The sequence below is a fragment of the Acomys minous genome, assembly GCF_964271855.1.
Source record: "Acomys minous genome assembly, chromosome: 6".
In the NCBI taxonomy this organism is placed as follows: domain Eukaryota; kingdom Metazoa; phylum Chordata; class Mammalia; order Rodentia; family Muridae; genus Acomys; species Acomys minous.
In genome coordinates, this window is record NC_140487.1 from 105,677,879 (window position 1) to 105,701,656 (window position 23,778).

General features: G+C 46.4%; 1 protein-coding gene across 3 annotated transcripts in view; it reads left to right on the forward strand.

Annotated features, from left to right (window-relative positions):
* The first annotated feature begins 575 nt into the window (after positions 1 to 575).
* PTP4A2 (protein tyrosine phosphatase 4A2) overlaps positions 576 to 23,778 on the forward strand; it is a 39,529-nt gene continuing 16,326 nt past the window's right edge. Inside the window, exon 1 of one of the 3 annotated variants that reach the window (XM_084787190.1) lies at positions 576 to 722. The gene's annotated coding sequence lies outside the window, so the exon portion shown is untranslated. Of the gene's footprint in view, positions 723 to 10,593; positions 10,991 to 11,135; positions 11,192 to 23,778 lie in introns of those variants that run through there. The other 2 variants (XM_084787189.1, XM_084787191.1) reach the window with 2 other exon arrangements.

Sequence of the window (23,778 nt, forward strand, 5' to 3'; positions counted from 1 at the left end):
CTGCCTCCTGAGTGCTGGGATTAAAGGTGTGCACCACCACGCCTGGTGGTAATGATAGTGATTTTACAAAAAATTGAAACAAGTCTCATCAGTGGGGCACATCTGTAGTCCTAAAAGACTGAGGCAGGAGGATCAACATTGGAGGCTAGCCCGAGTGACAGTGAGATCCTACCTCAACAAACACCCCCAAAAACATCAGTAGAAGAAGGGCTTTCCAACACTGGGACTAACTGCACCCCTTCCCTACCATGTGTTTCTTTCCTGTTAACCTTGTGTCAGGCCCTCAACACCTCTTGGTGATCGAGAGACCTCTTTTCTAGATCTGTGCCAAAAAAAAAAAGATTTTGTTGCTGTTGTTGTTTGCTGTCAAGTCAGTGCTGGGAAATGAACCCAGGTTCTCTGAAAGAGCAGCAAGCGATCTTAACTACTAATTCATCTTTGCAGCCTTGTTGTTATTTTTAATTATGAGTGCAACCCCTCCCCACAAAAAAAAAAAAAAAAAAGAAAGAAAGAAAAGAAAATGCAGCTGGGTGTGGTGGGGCACACCTTTAATCCCAGCAAGCAGGAGGCAGAGGCAGGCAGATTGCTGTGAGTTTGAGGCCAGCTTGGTCTACAAAGCAAGTCCAGGACAGCCAAGGATACACAGTGAAACCTTGTCTCAGGAAAAAAACGAAGAGAAAGAAAGAAAGGAAGAAAGAAAGAAAGAAAGAAAGAGAGAGAAGGTAAGTGGTTGGGGAGACCCAGCTTTTCTCTCTCATGGTGTTTGCGTTAGAAGAAAACATGGCTTGCCAGCTTTGGCTTTAAACCAAGAAAGAATGCTACAATTGTGCAGTTACCATGCGTATAAACTGAGGACTGGGGAGAGGACACGTTGGGGGTGGAGGGAGGGATGGACGGACAGCTTTATGATAGCATCTTAGGAAAAACAACAGGAGCTAAGCAGGACAGCTGACGTGGCCAGCAGTGGGCTCTGGAGAGTAAAGCTGGGCCCTGTGGGGGAGGGGATCTTCTCAGTTGCGCAGTCTGACCTTGATTGCCTTGTTTAACCTGGTGCTTTGAGGTCTCAGGGTGTAAGAACAGGAACATGATCCGGACAGGGAGCACCTATTAAAGATTTACGTGAGCACCGATAATCCCCCAAGCACTGTGGGAGAGGCCGCTCTAGTGAGGACAGTTTCCTCGGTTCAAGCTGAAGTCCAGACAGAGCCATAGGTAGATCCTAACTCCACAGTGGCTGAGGTGTGGGGCTGTGGAAAAATACGCACTGTGCTTGACTTCCCTTGGAAAAATACTTGTGGAGTTCAAATTCTCCTGTCGATTTCATGTATTAGTTGACTAAAAGGTAAGAATCAGGGGTGGGGAGGGACACCCCAAGATTGCTCACTAGTAATGGCACTTAGCTGCCTGGTGACCTGAGTTTGATCTGGGGCGGGGGGGGGGGGGGGCCCACATGTTGGAAGGGGAGAATCAACTTCTGCTGGTTGCCCTCTGACCTCTGCCACGCACTGGGTAGCGCTTGACCTATCCCCAACAAAAGAAATGCCAACTTTGGAAAAGTAAGAGTAAGATAAAGGGCTGGAGACATAGCTCAGTGGTCAAGAGCGCCTGCTGTTCTTCCAAAGGATCTGAGTTCGAGTCCCAGCACCTAGGGTCAGGAGGCTAACAACGGCCTGAAACTTCAACTCCAGGAGCATCTGAGCCTGAGGCTTTCTAGAGCACACACAAATTCTTTAAGGGAGAATAGGAATAATAGAATTAATACATCTATAAGGCCAGGTGTGCTGTTGGCACATGCCTTTCATTTCTGCACTTGGGAGACAGAAGCAGGTGGTTCTTTGTGATTTATAATCCAGACAAGGCTACGTAATGGGAACCCTGTTCCCTAACAAAAACAAACAAACAAAAAGCAAGCCAAGCATGGAAGAGTGGCGCACATCTTTAATCCCAAACATTCAAGAGGCAGAGGAAGGCAGATCTCTCTTGTAGGTTCAAATCCAGCCTGTTCTACATAGTGAGTTTTAGGACAGCCAGAGCTACATACTGAGACCCTGTCTCAAAAACAACAAACAAACAAACAAACAAACAAACAAAAAATCCCCCAATTAATGCATCCATCGAATGTTTAGAGTAACAGGGCCTTGGCACTCAGTTAAGTACTTAATAAGGCTCAGCTGTGAACTACTACTTCGGAATCCGTTGTGGGCGTAGGGTGTTGCTGATGCCAACAGTTCTCGCTCCAGTTATTAATAAATCTTTGACATTTTCCTGTTGCCGTACAGGGAAAGCGAGTCACGAAGCATCAATGAATGCTGTGTGTTGAACCCAAAGCGGGGAGACTACAGTTGGTTGTCGGGACCTTCTTGGGTAGATCAGGCCCTCTCTAGGCCTCAGTTGCCCCACCTGTAAGACGAAACGGAGCCTGAGCCTCACTTCTCAGGTTTCCCCCTCTCCTGTCAGTTCTTAAAGCCATTTTCTTCTCCAGCGGAAATCCAGTTACATCTGACCGCGGAGAGAGGTCGCGGTCTGCCCCATCGGGTGCAAAGCGGATTCCCTCAGAAGCTTTCATGCTCCTACTGGTCACCAAGACCGCCAATTCTGTCTCCCAGAATCCACAGCTTGTCTTTCCCCGGGGCTCCCCCAAACCCAAGCGTGCAGGGGTGGATGCTGCGAGCACGCCACCGGCTGTGCGTCTGACACCCGGGCCCCTAAGCTTCCTGTACCCGCGCATCTGCAGGGCGGGGGTGGGGGTGGGGGAGCCGGTTCCGCGGAGGACTGGAACCGCCGCCCTCCCCACTCCTTTTCACCCTAGTGAAGGAGGGTTGTAAAATTCCGGAAGAGAGATTAGAGGCAGGGGATGGGTGGGGCGGTGAATCAGTACATTTTTTTCCTCCCCCTGCCTCCTCCTCTTGGGTTATCGCTCTTGGGGAGGATTGGGCCATTTCTCATATAGCCTTTCTCTCTTAACTGCCTCTCTGGCAAGGTCCGGACGTATTGAGGCGGGAATTTCCCATGTCATCTGAACTTTACAGATCTAGCCTGGTTGGCTTAATTTGCAGCTCATGACCTATTTGGTTTCGGGCCGAAGAGTTTTAGCTGTGGTTTGCAACTTGGCCCTTCCTGTAAGTCTGTGTGTGTATTCACCAGTAACCCTAGCACGGTGTCAATTGCTCGTAGGTTCTTACAACCATACATTCAGTATTAGAGGCAGGGAAAATCTGGCCTCAGAAAGGATAGGTAACTTCCGACTGGTCACACAGTGGCTAAGCCTGGAATAACTTCAGCTTTGCTGGTTGCACGTATTTTCCACCACACCCTGTTACTTCCTTTACTTGAGGTCACAGAAAGGCAAAGCCTGTTTGTAAAAGAAGTGAAAAGGATGGACCACCCCCACAGTGCCAGATACTTTACGCTGTCCTTAGTTTCTAGGTTTTCCACAACTACAACGGAATTGACGTGACCACCATGCTCCAGTATAGACAAGGAAGCTTTAGCCGTTAAAATTTTTAAGATTCAAGAGCTAAAAATCTCTGTATATAGAGTTATAGTATGGAGTCTCTGCTCCTTTTGAAAGTGTAGGGGGTGCCTGGGCGTGGTGGCGCACGCCTTTAATCCCAGCACTCGGAAGGCAGAGGCAGGTGGATCGCTGTGAGTTTGAGGCCAGCCTGGTCTACAAAGTGAGTCTAGGACAGCCAAGGCTACACAGAGAAACCCTGTCTCAAAAAACCAAAAGAAAGAAAGAAAGAAACTGTAGGTGTAAGACAAGGTCTCAGACGGTAGCCCAGGCTGCCTTAGAACTCACTGTGTAGCCTGGGCTAGCTTCAAAGTTGTGGCAATTTGTAAAAAGACATTTTAAAAAACTTTTTTCTATGGTTTTGGAAACTGAACCCAGGGCCTTATGCATGCTAGGCAAGTGTTTTACTGTTGAGCTACATCCCCAATCCTGTTTAATATTTTTGAGTGATGGGAGTGTCACTATGTCTGGTCTCAAGGACTCTTCCAGAGTCAGTCACCAAATAGGTGAAACTACAGGCCCATAGTCGCTGACTGATAGAGCCCGTGACGTGTGTGTGTGTGTGTGTGTGTGTGTGTGTGTGTGTGTGTGTGTGTGTGTGTACGTTGGAAGTCACTATTGGATGTCTTCCCCCATTGCTCTTCATCTTATTTTTTGAGATAGGATCTCTCACCAAATCTGGAGCCCACTGATTTGGCTAGAGAAGTTGGCCAACAAGTCTAAGCAATTCTGTCTGTCCTTGAAGTGCTGGGATTTTACGTCTTTTAGCTGCCACCCCGTGGTGAGAGTACTTCTGATCCTGGAACTTGGTATGTAAACCACAATAGCCTCAAACTTGTGGTAATCCTTGTAAACCTGGTGCTCTGTGAGCCTGCCCTTCAGTAACTAAAAGGCAGCAGCTTATGTCATCACCTGATGATGCCATGTATGGCAGATTTCCACTGTTGCTACAAGTTGTGTATTGATACCCACCGGGCGTGGTGGCACACGCCTTTAATCCCAGCACTCGGGAGGCAGAGGCGGGCGGATCGCTGTGAGTTCGAGGCCAGCCTGGTCTACAAAGTGAGTCTAGGACAGCCAAGGCTACACAGAGAAACCCTGTCTCGAAAAACCAAAAAAAAAAAAAAAAAAAAAAAAAGGCCTCAGGTATGCCAGGTTTATCGTCTTGTTCATTGGCTCTGACTCCCAGTCTCTTTATCCATCTGTATGTCTCTCTCATGTCCCCACTCCTAGACAGCTTTTTGTTCTTTCCCGCTCCCTCTAATAAACCTCTTGTGCTAGGTCTGTTGTGCGGCGTGATCTCTTAGTGGTACACCTTGCCTCCAACTCACTGAGGTACCTCCCCCCCCCTCCGCCGCTTTATCCTAATAATCCTCTGGTGTGTTTTGAGTGCTAAGACTGCAAGTGAATGAAAAAAAGAAGAAATAGGCGGGCCATGGTTACACACACCTTTAATCCCAGCACTCGGAAGGCAGAGGCAGGGGAGGCAGAGGCAGGTGGATCGCTGTGAGTTTGAGGCCAGCCCGGACTACAAAGTGAGTCTAGGACAGCCAAGGCTACACAGAGAAACCCTGTCTCAAACCCACCAACCAACTAAACAAACAAACAAAAAAACAAAACACAAAAGAAAAAAAAAGGGAAAGGACATGACTGCCCCTGGTTTCAGCACTAGATGGTTTTTGTTTGTTTGTTTGTTTGTTTTGAGTCAGGGTTTCTCTGTGTAGCCTTGGCTGTCCTGGACTCGATTTGTAGACCAGGCTGGCCTCGAACTCACAGCGATCCTCCTGCCTCTGCCTCCCAAGTGCTGGGATTAAAGGGGTGTGCCACCACCATCTGGCATCAGCATAGATGAACGGAAAAAAAGCAAAGAGCCTGGTGTGGTGGTGCATGCCTTTAATCCCAGCACTTGGGAGGTAGAGGCAGGCGGATTGATATAAATTCAAGACCAGCCTGGTCTACAAAGCGAGTCCAGGACAGCCAAGGTTACACAGAGAAACCCTGTCTAGAAAAACCAAAAGAAAAGGAACAAAGGACAAGACATGACTGCTCTTAGGTGTGGTGGAGAAGAAAGTTTATAGTCAGAGGCAGAGACCTGTGGGAGAGTCCAAGTGAACAGGACCCTGAGCCAGGCTATGTGGGGAGAAAGGGCAGGGGAAGAACAGGCAACCAAGAACGGGGCCCTGGGCCAGGAGACTGGGCAAAGGTAGAAAAGGGTACTGGAGAGAAGGATAGACCAAAAAGCCAAAAAGGACCAGCATAGCAAAATGGTTGGATTATACAGGAGGGACAGCCCAGCCCTTGGGCTAGAGAAGTTTAGGTTAAGGGGGCAGCCAAGAGGGCTCTGTAACAGGTAGGGACTGAGGAATGCTGGGAGAACCTGGAGGCCAAAGTTCACTTTGATATGTTAATAGACACCACAGTTAGCCCTAACAACAGGCATGTGTCACCATACCTAGCTTGAGAGCCTATAATTTTGCTTTCTTTTCTTTTCTTTTCTTTCTTTTTTTTTTTTTTTTGAGACAAGGTTTCTCTGTGTAACAGTTCTGGCTGTCCTGGAACTTGCTCTGTAGACCAGGCTGGCCTCAAACTCACAGAGATCGGCCTGCCTCTGCCTCCCAAGTGCTGGGATTAAAGGCTGCCGCCGCCGCCGCCGCCGCCGCCGCCGCCGCCGCCGCCGCCGCCGCCGCCGCCTGGCCCTACCCTTTCATTTTATATGTGTCCTGGTGAGCATGGAGGCCAAAGGACAACCTTGAATGCCAATCCTTAAGAGTCACCCACCTTGTCGTGTGTGTGTGTGTGTGTGTGTGTGTGTGTGTGTGTGTGTGTGTGTTTAAGACAGGCTCTCTCTATGTAGCTTTGCCTGTCCTGGAACTCACTCCGTAGACCAGACTGGCCTCAACCTGGCCTGCTATTGTGATAAACATGGAGACCAAAGGGAACCCGGGGAGAAAAGTATTTCACCTTACAATTTATAATCCACCCTGAAGGAAAGTCAGGACAGGGACTCAAGACAAGAACCTAGAGGCAGGAGCTGAAGCAGAGGCCACGGAGGATGCTGCTGCGTGCTGGCTTCCGTGAAGAGACTCTGGCCTGCCAGAGCATGGCAAACCTGGCTCGGGCTGGCCTTGCCCTTCTCCCCCGTTCCCTCTGCCTTGCTAAAAAACTGTTAGCTTACATTCCTAAAGCTAGACACCAAGGTCTATGCCCTTAGTTGGCCACTTCCTCCTCCTGAGGCTGACTATCAAGGTCCAGCTATCCAGTAGTGAAGTCCAGATATCGAAAGTCCCCACTGGGTCAACTAGTTAAGATGCTCAATTACAATTAAACACCTCATCCTAATGCTGGGTTTCTCTTTTTACCTTTACAAACTGCCATTCACTGGTCACATGTGTCTCCTCTCTGTCCAGAGGCAGTCTTTGTGGTTGTCTCACTTCTCCCTCCCCCCACAAATATCCCTGACTTCTCTTCCTTGTTTTTGTTTTTGTTTGTTTTTGTTTTTTGAGATAGGGTTTCTCTGTGTATACTTGGCTGTCCTGGACTCACTTTGTAGACCAGGCTGGCCTTGAACTCACAGTGATCCGCCTGCGCTTCTCTCTCTCTCTCTCTCTCTCTCTCTCTCTTTCCCTCTCTCTCTGTTACCGTCCCATCCATGGTGTTGTCCCCCCCCACAAAGGTGTGCGTCAACACGCCTGGCTCTTCCTTGCTCCTTTTCCCTTCTCCTGCATCTTCTGTCTCCTGTCTTTGTCTCTTACTCCCCGCCCTTTGTCCCACTGGGGCAAATACATCTCCCCTGTGCTGAGAACTTGGCCTTGAGATGTCTTGAGCCCATACCAATGCCTTTCATTGCCCTCGTTGGCTCGCTTAGCTTGTTATGTCATACATCCTAGGACCATCCGTTCAGGGGCCGACACCACCCTTAGTGGTCCAGGTTCTCCCACAGCAATCACTAAACAAGAAAATGCCCCTAGAGACCTGCCTATGGGCCATGCTCACGGTGGCATCTTCTCAACCGATGTTCTGTCTTCCTAAATGACTCTGGCTTGTCTCAAGTCGACAAAACAGAAACAAAAATCAACCTCCCCCAAAACAACTACAAAAACAAAACAACAAAAACCCCAAACCACCACCACCAACAGAAAACAACAACAACAACAAAAAAAAACCTAACCAGGACACAAGGTTACATAGCAACGTTGTGGCCATCCAACTATGCCAAGTAAAAGACAACAGCCTCACAGAAGGGGCTGTATCCCAAGCTTAGCACCTCAGTTTCTCTGTCATATCTCTGTTACTTTGGTACTGCTGGGTAAGGCAGGCCCACACAAGCTTCTGCTTCCAAGGAGATCGGGCTCTGTAAAATGAGCCAGGAATACCGCCAGCTCTGCCTCACAGGGGTGTTGGGAGGATTAATAAGCTAATGGCACTTGGACTGCTTCAGCAATGGCCCTGGATAAACTCTGGGTACTTACGTGCGAAACTCGGCTGCCAAGGGTGGTTTGTGCTTAATAAGGCACCTGCAGCCCAGTTCCTGATCTGTTTATTTTTATGCTGAGGAGGAAGTAAAGCCACATTACTACAACCTTCTCTGGAAAAACAACTAGATTTGAGAGGCCAGTACACCTCTTTACTGGCCTATGGGGAAGGCAAAGTGCTGGTGACTCTGTGGTCTCTTAGAGGTGGGTGCCCAAGGTCTCCAAAGGCTCTCTCCAGCTTACTCTGAGGGACACCAGTTATTGACAGAAGTCAGAGACTAACAAGATTATTTGGGCCCCAGAGGCAGATAAACCTGGGCCAAGTTCCGCTTCTGCCATTTCATTTCTCCAAGCCTCTATTCTCTTTTAAAACGAGTTAATAATACCTTCTTCTTAGGGTTATTTAGAAACATAAATTTGGTAATTTATTCAAAAGCACCTTGCCCAGGGCTTGGAATAGAGTAGATGCTTTTAAAAATGGCTATTAGTGTAGTTTTATTGTTATCCTTATGTTGTTATGTTACTTACTGTTATTTTAGGGCCAGGCGGAGAGCCAGATGGAGGAAAGATACATCTGATCAGCTATCTACTAGTTTGCCCTAAGTAGAGCCGACAAGCAGAGACCAATCATGAGAACAGGCATTTTATAGTATGTTGCGTTGCCTTGATAGAGTGTGCACAGTAAGACCATAAAGGAAGCACCAGTAACCAGGAAATGCAGCAAAAGTTCTGCCAGGGAGTTACTTCTTCCTCTTCAGTCTGTCCTTCGAGAAAACACTGCCTGACGAGGCTGGTAGAACCACGTAGGCAGCCTTTGAGCTTTCACAGCCTCAGCCAGGGGCCTTGATTTTAATCTGCAGTCTCTTGTGCTCCCCAAGGCCTTTTAAACTCCTACGCCAGCAAGACTACACAGCCTTGCCCTAAAATACCCGGTCCGAGGCCACCTGCTGGCAGTAAACAACCTGAGTTCTGTGCTGTGGCTCCATGAGGCTGAATCATTAGATTTTTCTAATGGAAGGCTTCTGGTCAGGAGCAGTGCTCCTGGTCTGCCCTGTGGGGAAGGGCTAATGGCCACTGACCACTGTATTTCCTCACAGGGCAAGGGCAGGATGAACCGGCTGGGGAGAGACAGCTCAAGGGGCATTTTCATTGCCTTGTAAATGGATTCTGGGTGGGTGAGACTTCCAGAACGGATAGTGCGGAAGCTCTTTTCTCCTCACTCCCATCTTTGGGGAGTCTACCCACTTCCTAAGGCAGACTCCGGGAGAGGTGGGGGGGGGGGGGGGGAAGGGCTTTTTTCTGCTCCCTCTGGCAACAGCCCAAACCAGTCTCCCAACTCACTTCACTGATAATCACAATTTCCAAAACTCAGGATGCATGGGCTGGCGAACAACTTCTGGCCAGGTTCCAAAGGCAAAAGGCAAGTCTTTCCATTGGAGAATCTCTAACATAATCTTCAACATCGTTAAAGGGGGGCGGCGGCATACGATTGGCAATCTTTTTTTGTTTTGTTGTTTTGAGACAGTGTTTCTCTGTGTAGCAGAGCCCTGGCTGTGCTGGACTTGCTTTGCAGGCCAGGCTCACCTGGAACTCACAGAGATCCGCCTGCTGCTGCCTCCCAAGAGCTGGGATTAAAAGTGTGTGCCACCACTGCCAGGCAAGATTGGCAATCTTGACATCTACTCCACCCCCTCCCCCTTCTTTTTTGAGGTGCCAAGAATTGAAATTAGGACCTCACAAAGCAAGCGCTTTTACTACTGAGCTATATTCCCAGTTCCAGAGTTGCGTTTTTATTCCCTTGAACTCAGAGACCTGCCTGCCTCTGCCTCGCCCAAGTGCTCCGATTAAAGGCATATGTCACGACCGCCGGGCTTTTTTTTTCTTTAATCACACTCATTCTTCACACTTTATATTGGTACTAAAAAGAATCTGTGAAGTTGGTATTATTTCCGTTTAATAGTTGAGAATACTTAAGGAAGAAACTTGTTTCTTAATTCTGCATTAAGAATTCTGTCAAGGGAGAGGTTTGAGTATTGCTAGCCCACAAGGGGGCTGGGAGCAGGGCAGTAAGACCCTTCCCGGAGATGTGCACTACATCCGAGGCTTTCAGAAAGGACAGCCAAGTGCTAAGGTAATCGGTTACCCACTTCTTAGCTGGAAATCCCCGAGCTCAGCTCAGGTCTCGGTGCCGCCTAGTCCCAGTCCCAGCGGGATCTGGCTCGAGGCCGCGCCTCCTAGGATCGGGAATCCGCCCGCGACCTTGCGGGTCACTGGGCGGCCAGAGGCGCTAACTTAGACCCAGGTGCGGATGGGCGGGTCGTGGCATGGGTGGGCCCTTCCCTCGGCCACGTCGGTCACCCCACTACCCCCACCCCGCCCCGGTCACATGTATGCGCCTTCCGTCGCCCCCAGTGCCGAGCCGAGCAAACCACGCGGAGGCGGAGCGCGGGAGGCGCCCAGGGCAGTGGGTCAGCGCCCCGTAGGCAGTGGGCGGGGCCAACCGCCGCGAGCCGCCGGCAGCCAATCACCAGAACCGAGGGCGTGGCCACACCGCGCGCGCCGCGCCCCGCAGCGCCCCCTGAGGGGCGGCGGCGGGAGCTGGTCCGGCTGCGCGCGCAGCGGTGGTGGTGGCGGCGGCGCGATCAGCTAGGCTGTAACCGTCGTCCGTCCGGGAGCGGCTGTAGCGGCAGCGGCGGCCGGGCACGGCGCGAGGCGACGCCAGCAGGCAGCGGCGGTAGCGGGGGCAGCGGCGGCAGCGGGGGGACGCAGCGGCAGCGGCAGCAGCAGTAGCGGCAGCAGCAGCAGCAAGACGGACTCGTGGACACGCGCCGCCGCCGCCGCCGCCGCCGGGCCGGGCCGGGTGTCGCGCGCCGAGGCTGGGGGGGAGTCGTCGCCGCCGCCGCCGCCGCTCCCGCCGCCGCCGCCGCCGCCGAGGTGACTGAGGAGAGAGGCGCCTCCTCGCTCCCGCCTCCGCCGGCCTTCAATGCCCAGTCCTCAGCTCGCCAGCGTGAGTGCGCCCCTCCCGGGCGGCCCCGCGCGGCTTCCCGGGCCTCGGGCAGGGGAGGGCGGGAGGCGCCGCTGCCATTAGAGCAGGCCCGAGACACGTCCCCGGAAGGAGGGCCGGGCCGGGCCAGGGGCGGGGAGCGGGGAGCGGGGCTCGAGGTGGGGGAGCGAGCGAGCGAGCGAGCGTGGAAGAATGCGGGAGAAGGTGCGTGTGCGGGCAGCATGTGTCCTTGTGGGGGCGAAGGTGTGGCGAGAGCGAGTGGGGGTGAGGAGGAGCGTGGCGGGCGAGGAGGTGTGCAGGGGTGCGCCTGCGTTTGTCCGGCGCGTGAGCACAGGCATCCCGGAGGCCCCTTGGTCTTTGTGTTGGTAGTGAGAAGCGTGCGATCGGTGAGTTACGGTCAAGTAAGAGAAAAGGGTCTGAGTCTCCCGTGACGCCGCTCTCTGGCGCTTCTTTCCCCTTTCGCAAAAAAATGTATGTAAAATTTACGAATTTCCAGAGATGTCTTTGCCATTCTCCCCACCCCCATTTCCCAGAGCTAAGTATCCGAGCTTGACTCTTGCCCAGGATCCTGTTTTTTGTTTTTTGTTTTTTGCCGGTAAAGTATTCGGAAGTAAACTTTTTTTTTGGTGGGTAAATGCTTACTGTTCAGGTTAAGGGTATTTAATGAGGTAAAACCGCAGTATCTTTTTTTTTTTTTAAATCTGTGACTCTCTCTTACCCTTCTGCAGGAAAGCCCCTAAGGCACACAGTATAAATATCGATAAAAAAAAAAAGTGGCATAGTTGAGTTTCTGCCCTAGGCTTTGTCTCGGAGTGTAAAGTGACTAATCTAGGGTCGTTGTAGGCATTCAGAAGTGCTTCCTTTTGGAGTCGCTATTACTGGATTAATATATGGTATTTACTTGTTTCCGTGCTCTGTTACTGAGCAGTTTCAGACAGGAAGTGAGAGAAGTTAAGCCTCGTTAGTGTGCAAAAGGAAACTAAAGCTATAGGAGAACTCACAACGATCAGGGCTTTGTTTTCTGAGCCTGACATTTTTAGTTTCGGATTGAATGATCCGAAATAATTGTTAATGGACTTTTTCTATCTTGGGTTGGAGAAGTAATTCTCTTGTTTCATTTGTTTGTTTGTTTGTTTTTAACTAGTTTTTAGAAATTCCAGTAGATTCTTGTAGTTCTTGTATGCTCTCAAACTCTTTGTAACAGGTTGGCTTTGAACTCTTGATTCTCCTGTCTCAGTCGTCCAAGTGTTAAAATTGTAAGTGTGTAAGTAGGCTCAGTTGGGGATTCGAGATGAAGAATTGTTGATACAGATTTTATATTTAGTGATGTAATTGGAGAAGGTACTTGGAAATAAGCAAAGCTGAGCCTGGTGGCACAGGCTTGTGATCTCAGGTCCTTGGGGGTCAGAAGCCAGAGGGCGGGCGATTTCAAGGGCAGTTTATGAAACTTTGTGAGACCTTATCTTAAAATGATAAAAGGGGTCTGGGGATGCAGCTCAGTAATAGAGCACTTGCCTTGTATAGAGAAGCCTTAGGTTAAATACCCAGTGCTACTGCTACCAAAAAATATTGGGAATAAGGAAAGTTTTTTTTTTTTAAATAAAGAAGGTTCTTTTTGATAGTGGTTATAGAATTACAAAAAAAAAGTCAGTATGTTACTTGAAGTTTAGAAATTTTACATATATGTAATGCCTGATAAAGTATTTGTTAAAAGTGGAAAGAAAGCTTTGCTTTTTTGAGACAGGGCCTTACAGGGCCCAGAACTTACTCCTGGCATTTGTGCTATTACTCTTGCTACAGTTTCCCACGTGCTGGGAGGGCAGGAAGGCCGGCCTGCTAAGCTTAGGTGTTAGGTGGAAATTGATGGTTTGCTTAGTGTCCTTTTCCCTAGAAAGTATCACTTGAGGAGTGTGGTCATTCCCTGGAGGTGGGAGTAATTTGTAATGAGGGCCACTGTGCTACAGGTGGTTTTTAATACTCATTTACTTCTCACAGCCGCAATAAAGGTGGGAGATATCCCTTTGGCATTTTTTTGGCACATTGTTTGAGATGCTTCTGCTTGCCAGGCATAGGGATTTGGTGCTGTGCCCCTGGACTTCACAGCAAGATGAAGAGAACATGAGCAGCAGGCACTTTGTTCAGTAACCGTGTCCCAGGTCACACAGATACTAACAATTGGATTAAAAATTAAGGTCATCTAAAGCACCTGACTTTTCCAGGACACCAAACCATTCTCTCAGTCTGTCTTTGAAATTTCTCATTCTTACAGTGATCTAGCAGTTTCCACATGAGAGCTGTGGAAACTAATGGAAAAGACAAATGTCTTTGAGGCAAGAGGATGGTTGTAGGAGATGCTGACTTGAGGCTTTGGGGGGGGGGCACAGCTAAGCTAGGCTTTTATGTGGGAGGAGATTCTACCTTGAAACTGTCTTGGGGCCCCAGGGTGTGTGCTTTGAGACAGTTTTTATGAGGCACCTGGCATATGTCTGGGAGGAAAGTCTGATTAAAGAAATGTAGCAGACTTTTATGTTTGGGGATTTTGTGTGTGTTATGGGGGAGCATTTATTGGAGTTGAGGAGTCAACTGAAGTTGCCACTTTGTGAAGGTTTTTCTCTTGGGATGTGCAGATAATTAAGCGATTGCAAATCACATGTAAGAAAATTCACTTGAAAGTACTCTGTTATTTATAAGTTTGAACTCCAGACAGCAGTTTGTTACATTAGCATCCAAAAGCTGGCATTTCAGAACACCTTTACCAATGAAAACTAGTTCAGAACTGCTGAACTGAGTATTTTTTGACTCACCAGAAGGCAGACCACTCCTTCCATGAGTCAGTCAAGTAATGTTTAATTTGATTGAACCAAGCTTATGGGCAGAAGCCATTTACAATATCACTGAACTTTGGTGGCACCAGGGAAGGAAGAGTAAAGGAATGCTTCTGTTTTTGCACATGCTTTTGAATGTAAAAGTTCTATATATGTATTTAGATACTTTTTAGAAGTTGTGAACAGATTAGGTTGTAATTTTTTTTTTTTTAAGTTTGGTGCATCCCCCCCCCCCCCCCCATTGAACCCAGGGCCTCCTGTCACTCTACTGCAGAGCTGCACTCTCAGCCCTTTTACTACAGTTTGGACACAGTGTTAAAAGTCAGTAGGGATATACATTACAGTTCAACCTTTTATTGGAATTAGAGGTTGGAGACCAGTAAAGCCTCTGGAAGAAAACACTGATAAGGAAAGCCCCAGGGGAATAACACAGGTTCTCAACATTCACTCTGGAGATGGAAATTTAAGTTAGAGAAAATCCTAAGTTACACCTGGGTAGAAGTTCGGGGTTGTTAAGTAAGATTTGAGTGTGTAGATATCTGGACCCAGTTTAACGTGGTAAGGAGGTAGTGGCAGGGGTGTGGCCTGGGTGTCATTAAATACCTTAGATGTCAGTGCTCTTGCTTATAGCATTCCCTTGGGGGGGGGGCTTGTTTTAGAGACAGGGTTTCTCTGTGTAGCCCTGGCTGTCCTGGACTCCCTCGTAGACCAGGCTGGCCTCAAACTCACAGAGATCCATCTGCCTCTGCCTCTGCCTCCCCAAGTGCTGGGATTGCATCACCGGGCCCAGTTGATTACTTGTTTCTTGTTTATATGCTGTTGTTTTTTAAGATTTTATTTATTTATTGTATATGAGTGCTCTATCTGCATGTACTCCTGCAGGCCAGAAGAGGACACCAGATCTCCTTATAGATGGTTGTGAGCCACCAAGTGATTGCTGGGAATTGAACTCAGGACCTCTGGAAGAGTAGTCAGTTCTCTTAACTGCTGAGCCATCTCTTCAGCCAGTATGCTGTTTTTTTGCACTTAGGTTCAGTCTAGAGACTTAGTATTTTTTATTTTCTTGGCTTCTTTTTTTTTCCTTCAAGACAAGCTTTCTCTGTGTAAAGCCCTGGCTGTCCTAGAACTCAACTTTTTAGACAGGCTAGCCTCAAACTCACAGAGATCTGCCTATCTCATGCTGAGATTAAAGACATTCACCACCATGGACCAGTTTAGAAATTTAATTTTTAATCACAAGGCTGAGGATGTAAGTTCAAGGTTACTTTGAATTTTGAGGTTACCTTGAGCTACAATGAGGCTAAATCTCAACATTTTTTTTTCTAACTGTAAGTTTATTAGGGAATTTAAAGATGAGGCTTTAGTGTGCTTTTTTCTTTGCTAGTTGAGCCTGCTCTGAAACAGCACATTAGAGCGGTCTCCTTTAGAGAAGTGGTGTTTAATTCCTTTCATAGTATTTTTGGGTTGAAATTTCATTCTTCTCAGAGAATGTTAATTCTTTTGGCATAAGATGTACCTTTGACATATTTATTTTAGCAGTTCTGATAAAGTATATTTTTATTTCTGCGATGGTAAAAAATGTTGGCTCTAAGTAATGTGTCATTTGACAGAATTCAGAATCAGATCTGCTTTCTACTAGTTGTCTTGCAGTTTTAGGTAAGATGTGGAAATCCTTTTCCCTTCCTCGTTGTTTTACAGGAAGCTTGTGCCATCATTATATTTGTGTATTTAATTATGTACATGTTTGATATTTACTGCTTTTAGTAGTAGGATGAGTTGATGGGTTTTCTACTTTGCATTATGGTGAAAAGCCTATTACACGGGAACAGAGTAGCGGGTGAGCACAGAAGGATGTGAGTCATCAGCAAGACTTGTCAGCAGGTTGAGAAGGATGTGATAGAGGAACAATAGATTCTCAGCCTCACATGTGTGGCTACAAACATGGTTTTGTTCGGGGATTGGTTTAAGCTATGAAAATATGAGAAGCACTTCAAGTGTGAGTCACGTAAGTGCGTTGTACATATATGTGTTCTATGGTCTGTGGGACGCGAAGCCAATGCCTTAGTTATGTAAGGTAAGCTGTATCCTCAGCCCTGACTGCTTTTGGCAGGATCTTGCTACATGGCCCAGGACCCAAACTGTTTCAGTGCTCCTGTGACAGTTTCTGAGACCTGGAATTCATGTTCCACTGCGCCTGGCTAAGCTGCGTTCTGTGTTGTATTTCTAGTGAGATGGGATCTTTAGTTAAACTCCTTTCTGTTTCTGGGGAAAAAACAATTCAGTTGTGGGGTTAGTGATTATTTTTACTGTGGAATTTTTGTTTGTGTCAGACAGTTTCTACTGGATTCATTTTGTAGACCAGGCTGGCCTTGAACTGACAGATCTGTCTGCCTCTGCCTCCCAAGTGCTGGGATTAAAGGCGTGCGCCACCACGCCCAGCCATCTGCTCCGTTCTTTTTTTTCCCCCCCCTTTTTTCTTTTTTTTTAGTTTTTCAAGACAGGGTTTCTCTGTGCAGCCTTGGCTGTCCTGGACTCACTTTGTAGTCCAGGCTGGCCTCGAACTCACAGAGATCCGTCTGCCTCTGCCTCCCGAGTGCTGGGATTAAAGGCGTGCGCCACCACGCCCGGCCATCTGCTCCATCTTAAGACCACTATTCCACTTCAGAATTTCTGAGACTCTTCAGTGTGGTTTGCACTGGCCTGAAGCTCTCCATATGGTCAAGCTTGTCTCCAGTGTTAATCTGGTTAACCAAAGGCTAATCTTTCTCAAGTCACATTATCCTGTCCTTCCAGTTCCTGTCAGTTTCATACTTTTCCTCAAAGGTTTTTAGTTTTTATTATGTGTGTGCACCTGTGTACACGTGTGTTGTGTCAGTCAGAGGACAGTTTAATGAGACTTGCTTCTATCGGACTCTGTGGATCCCTAGCTCTGTGCTTGGCAGCTGGTACTTTTACTAGCTGAACCATTTTGCTGGCTCTCTTTTGAAGCCTTGATCTTTTCTTCTTTACACTCTTTCTCTAAAATATGTAGTGTTAACATGAAAACGTAATTCCCATCAAGTGTTTTTACCCAGATTGTTTTTGTGGGTAAGAGCTCTATCCTGAGTAGGGTATGTATGGTGCGCACAGATGCCTGGCCACAGATGGGGATCGGAGGGCTGCGTCTTAGTGCCGTTTGGAGGTGGCGGGCTATTACACATAGAGGACGCGTTTGGAAGAAGAGGACAAGAAAGATTTGGTTTTATGTTCTTAAATTATGGCTCATGTCAGACCAAGTTAGCGGCAACAGAAGACTCTTGGCATGACACCAGTGATTTCCTTAGCTTTACTTCACATTCATACAGTATACACCATTTATTTTCATTGTGAGTTTTTAAAAATTGGAAATATTTCTGTGTTTAGTGAAAATAAACTTCATGCCATTATTGGACAGTTAGTGATTAGATAATGTGTTTAAGAGACCTACACACACATATGACTAGGAAATGTGATTCATTAAAAACAAGCATGGTGTAACTTAACCAGTTTTCATTGAAACAGACAAAAATGTAACAGCAGAATGTTTTTTTGGCTCAAACAAAGGACTTACATGCTGAGAAGATGGGTTTGGAATGTTTTATCTTGTATCCTGAGCATAGAGAACACCCCCCTCTCTCCCTCTTAGGAGTGGACACTAGACAAAGTGGGTTGTGTCTGGTCTCTACCCCCCCCCCCCCCAAGTATATTTGACAGGAAAGGAAAGTGTTCAGTTGACCTATGCATAGCGGGGAAGTTCTGAAACACTGTATTATAGATGCTAAAAGGGGCCTTTGGGTTTTTGCTTTGCATGCTGCTCCTGTGCTGTGGGTTATTTTGAAAGGTGATTCAAATAACCTTTTCCAAATGTCTGTTTTGCAACCTCAGGGAACTTGCAGCTGCCACCGTCATTTCAACTGTCCTGATGCACCCTAGGAAACATTTCAAAGTGGTGTTGACAAGCAGTAGCCAGGTGTCGTTTGGGGTTTTGCTTCTGGATTTGCTTTATTAAAACTATTACAGTTGAAAGTTGGAGTTTTGGTGGGTTGGTTAGTTGGTTTGGTTTAGACTTTTGTTTCTGGGAATTGAACCCAAGGCCTTGAGCACACTGGAAAGCACTCTACCATAGAATAATACCCTAAGCTCTCAAGTGTTCTGTTGATGATATAAGCAATTCAGTAAGCAGGTTTTGGATTAATATGTGTGTGGTGAAGTTGGAAACTGAGTTAAAATAATTAAGATTTAAATTGTTTTTCAAGAAAACTGCTTAGTCTAGTGAGATTAAAGAAAGAAAGATAGAACAAGAAAAACAAATGCTATGACTTAATATTTTGGCAAAGTAACTTAATAGGAACAGTTCTTACTGCATAAGAAGGTACCACAGTTGTTTAGAGGAAGGACAGTACTTTATAATAAAAGAGGCTTGCATATCTTCAAGTGCTATTAACTAGTCTTTAGCATAAAGCCCAAATGAAATGAAAAGTATGGACCAGTAGAATCAATTTAACAGCTGTTTTGTTTGTTTTATTCTTTTGTTTTGTTTTGTTTTTTGAGACAGAGTTTCTCTGTAACTGTAGATGTCCTAGAACTCACTGGGTAGATCAAGCTGGCTTTGAACTCAGAGCTCTGCCTGCTTCTGCTTTCCTTCTGTGCACCACTGCCTGGCCCAGGTGTTTATTTATTTATTTTTTGTTTTTTCGAGACAGGGTTTCTCTGTGTAGCTTTGGTTATCCTGGACTTGCTTTGTAGACCAAGCTAGCTTTGAACTCACAGTGATCCACCTGCTTCTGCCTCTCAAGTGCTGGGATTAAAGGTGTGTGCCACTACACCCGCCTGGGTGTTTCCTTTTTAAGATTAACTGAAAACAATTAGATCAGCACTCAATGTTAGGATTACACCATTAGGCCCTTTTATGTTATTAGCCAACATAATAATAATTATTTTTCTAGAAAAAAAATGCAAATTGACCACAATACTAGGAATTCTGTTGCTTTTCTTGTTGCTTTCTTTAAAAATGCTGATTATTATTTTAAATTGTTTGTGTGGACCGGGCATGGTGGCACACGCCTTTAATCCCAGCACTCAGGAGGCAGAGGCAGGCCAATCGCTGAGTTCAAGGCCAACTTGGTCTACAAAGCGAGTCTAGGACAGCCAAGGCTACACAGAGAAACCTTGTCTCAAAATAAAAAATTGTTTGTGTGTGTGTTCATGCTCGTGCATGAGTGCAGGTGGCTGCAAAGACCACAGATGTGGTTTCCCTGAAGCTGGTGGAATCACAGGTGGCTGTGAACTACCTGGTTTGTGTACTGGGAGCTGGACTTCAAGAGCAGTAAAAGCTCTTAACCACTGAGCCCACCCATCTGTCTTTCCAGCCCGTTTTGTGTTTTGAGAGTCTGTAGTACAGGCTGGCCTGGAACTAGCTGTAACCCAGGCTGGCTTTCCAGTTTATGAGGGCCCTACTGCCTTTGCTTGCTGAGTGTTGGGATTACAGGCATGTGTCACCAGGCCCAGATAAATTTGATTATTTATGAAAGGAAAAATGACATTTTAGGACAAGAGCTTCATCTAGAGAAAGTGTTAATCTTTAGGGGAAAAATACAATGTGTTGTTGAAAAGTGGCTTGAAAGTACCTACAACACATGTCTTAAAAGCTATTTGTAGAGGAAGATTACTAAAAAAGGGAAATCTCTAATCAACAGGATACAAGTTTGAAAACCATTTCCTTTGATTTGGGTGGAAACAGGGACCACTGGGTGTGAGTGAGCAGCTGTCAGTGTCTCAGAAGCAGGTGTGCTTGTTGCCTAATTGCTTTCCTTTCCTTTTTGAGTGGCAGGCCATGTGTCTTTGCTGATTCTGAAATGTTAAGACATTTCCTACCATCAAGGTCATAGCTTCTTTTTATAGAACGGATTATTGATTTCTGTACTGGAACTTCATTCTCAAGTTCCCTTCTAAAAGGAGGAAGTTCAGGAGTGGGAATAACCAAGGAGCAATGCTGAAGCTCTTGAGACTTGTTTTCTCTAGCCGGGTAAAGAAACTAGCCTGCTTTTTATTTGATTTACAGATATTTTAGCACATAGTTTATTAAAATGCAGTGAATACTTTACTGTCTAGGATCAGAGTCCGTGGAAGGAGGGAAAATAATATGGGTCTTTTAAGTTTCAGAAAGCTAGTGTACCCAGTTTTTGTTTGATACATGTGGCCTTAGAGGATAACATAAGGTAGATGACCCCAGGCTAGACAGTGTAGGGTCTCAGCAGTGCTCAGATAGGCTCATGTCAGGGGAACGAACAAGTTCAGCTTGAGACTAGTTAACTAAATGAGAAATGTTTAATTGGTAAAAATGAGCTCTCTTCAGGGCACATGCCTTCCAAAGCTTTCTCAAGTGCTCAAAGAACAGTACAGTTCTTCACTTGGTGGTCTCCCTGTTTTGATGATGTTAGGATGATTTATTTCAGTCTCCAGTCTGAGTAAATGCCTATGAATTTTACAGTTACTCCTGGCCTTGACTTCTACCTGCAATGTCCAGTCTGGACACAGCCTTCTGGGTTCTACTTCAGAATATCTGAAAACTGACCTTTTTTTAAATCTTCTGGATTGTTACTGTCTTGGTCTCAGCCACCTTATCTCCTAAATTATACCAACAGGCCCCCTCACCCATCTTTTTGCTTCCACCCATATCAGTTTTTTCCAGTCTATCTTTATAAAGCAGCTGCAGTGATCTCCTTGAAACATAAATTGTCATTCTTGAGTGAAACGCTCACTGGCTTCATGTGAGAGTCGGCAGCTCTCTAAGTGAACGCCAAAACCTTATGAAGCCTGTATGGTTCTAACTTCTGACTCTGCATTACTTTGTCCTCTAGTCCAGTAGCATTGGCCCTCCTGCTTTTCCTGGAACACCCAAAGCACGTCCTTAGTTTATAATTGTAATTACAGCTTATCTGCCTGTCTAAAATGTTCTTTGAGTATCTATTTGGTTCACACCCTCTGGGCTTGGTTAAAACATCACTTTTCTAGCAAGTTCTTTCTGATGGGCTTCCTCTCCCCCCAACCCCCCTTTGGTTTTTTGAGACAAGGTTTCTCTGTGTTAGCCTTGGCTGTCCTGGACTCATTGTAGACCAGGCTGGCCTTGAACTCACAGAGGTCCACCTGCCTCTGCCTCCCTAGTGCTGGGATTGAAGGTGTGCGCCACACGCCCGGTTTCTGATGGACCTTTTTTTAAAAAATTAGAATCCTGGTGTCTTCTGGAATTGCACATTGTTTTGCTTTGCATTTTTCTCCAAGATGTGGCGTTTATTTATCTTTTGTTTTTTCCCAATAAAATATAACATTCATCCCAACCGGAAATTTTTGCCTTAAGGATATATGACATGTAGTATATGTCCAATAGATATTTAAAGTAATATTCTTTTGTTTTGTTTTTGTTTTTTTGAGACAGAGTCTCTCTGTGTTAGCCTTGGCTGTCCTGGACTCGCTTTGTAGACCAGGCTGGCCTCGAACTCAGTGATCCACCTGCCTCTGCCTCCCGAGTGCTGGGATTAAAGGTGTGCGCCACCATGCCCGGCCTTTAATGTAATATTCTTAAGTAGACATATACAAAGAAATTTTGGCTCATTTGGGTAAATTCAGATTAGGCCAGTTGTATTTATTTTAAGGGGGAATGCAGATGTATTTGTTCTGGGAAAATGTTGCAAGGTTTGGCTGTGTATACAGTGTATGTATATTTGGCTTTATGTTGCCTGATCACAGAGACTAATCAGATTCAGAGTTGCATGGCTTCCTGTAGAATATCTGTGAGTATTCTAATGTACTGTTTTAATTTTCTGAATATTGGCATAGGTCATCACATTAGAAGGCTTATATGACTTAATTTGGAGCTGAAAGAGATAGGAAGCTTGACTCATCAAGTGGATTGATATTCGTAAGATTGGATCAGATTAAATAGGACCAATCTCTCATGTCTTTGAATTGCTGTAGTCACATTTGAACAGCACTAGTTCCTGAGGCATGACATGAAGTTTGCTGAGTCTTTAACAAATATGAAAACTGTCTTTCTGGAACTGTTGCAGGCTTGCCCGGGACAGAGGGACTCGCCCTCTGGAGGCCTTTTCTAATAGCGTTGTTTGGAACGTAAATTTAAGTCATTACAGGTTTTTTTTTATCACCCTAGAATTAAAAAAAAAAAAAAAGATACTATATATAACATTACGTGGAATAGTGAATACTATTCAAAAGGTGTATGGTAAAGTAAGGAAATTATGCTTCTGTTCTTCAGTGCTACAGCCCACTTGTCTGCCTCTGGAAAACCTTACCCTCTTTGTAACATTTCAGATAATCCATGGGTGTGAAAGCACTCACTTTCCGCCCCCTATTTTTTTTTTCCCCCCCTGAGACAAGATTTCTCTATATAGCCTTGGCTGTCTTGGATTCACTTTGTAGACCAGGCTGGTCTTGAACTCATAGGCACCATCATTTATCCTGCCGTGCAGCTTTCAAAGTTTCTTTGCTCAACAGTGTCTTTCATCCATCTTTACCTATTTGTTTATTATATAGATTGGTTTTTTTGTTTTTGTTTTTCGAGGCAGGGTTTCTCTGTGTAGCCTTTGCTGTCCTGGGCTTGTTTATAGACCAGGCTGGCCTCAAACTCCCAGAGATCCACCTGCCTCTGCCTCCTTGAGTGCTGGGATTACAGTCATGTGCCATTGTGCCTGGCTATAATTTCTTAAAAATGTATGTATTTGTCTGTGGAGGTATATGCTGAGTAAGAGGGTGCCCTTGGAGGCTAGCTGTAATGTGAGCTGCCTGTCACACTTGGAACTGAGTGGTAGTCTTCTGAAAGAGAAACAAATGCTCTTAACCACTCAAATGTAACCTTAAAAAAAACAAAATAAAACTCTGAGCTGGGCGTGGTGGCGCAAGCCTTTAATTCCAGCATTTGGGAGGTGGAGGCAGGCAGATCTCTTGAGTTCGAGGCCAGCCTGCTCTACAAAGTCCAGGACAGCCAGGGCTGCAAGAGAAACCCTGTCTCCAGGGGGGAAAAAGACTCTGTTGCTGGATGGTGACAGTGGTGGTGTACACCTTTGATCCCGGCACTCAGGAGGCAGAAACGGGCGGATCTCTGTGAGTTTGAGGCCAGCCTGGTTTACAGAGTGAGTTCCAGGGCAGCCAGGGCTACACAGAGAAATCCCGACTCAAAAAGCCAAAAAGAAAAAGAAGGGAAGCCGGGCGTGGTGGCGCACGCCTTTAATCCCAGCACTCGGGAGGCAGAGACAGGCGGATCGCTGTGAATTCGAGGCCAGCCTGGTCTACAAAGGGAGTCCAGGACAGCCAAGGCTACACAGAGAAACCCTGTCTTAAAATCCACCCCCTCCCCCCAAAAAAAAGAAGGGAAAAAAAAAGTTAGGTTCCATAAAAGGTAGAATATTAGCCGGATGTGGTTTCACATACCTTTAATCCCAGCATTTGGGAGGCAGAGGCAGGTGGATGGCTGTGCTTTCAAGGCCAGCCCGATCTACAAAGTAAGTGGACAGCCAAGGCTACACAGAGAGACCCTGTTTGGGAAAAACAAAACAAAAGATAGAATATTTTGTGCATAATCATTTGCTGTTGTTTGTCAAATATAATGTATTATGTTGCTGGTAAGTTTTTTGACAGAGTCTTAAACTCCCTCAGCAAGTAGCCTTGAGGCCTTCTGCCTCCACCTCCTGAGCCGCCAAACGCAACTCCGCTTTTAAAAGTCAAATGTTGGGTTTTGGGTGTGCTGAGAATGTGTTCTGCCACTGACCCTACTTTCCCAGACCAATAATGTTTTCTTTCTTTTTTAAGTAGGCAGAGCAGAATTAATGCTAGACAGAGGGAAGTTTAGAAAAGTATTTCCCCCTGTTTGGGAAATAAATGCAGTATTTATGCTACAATACAGGACTCTGCAACGTTTGAACATTCTAGTGGTGG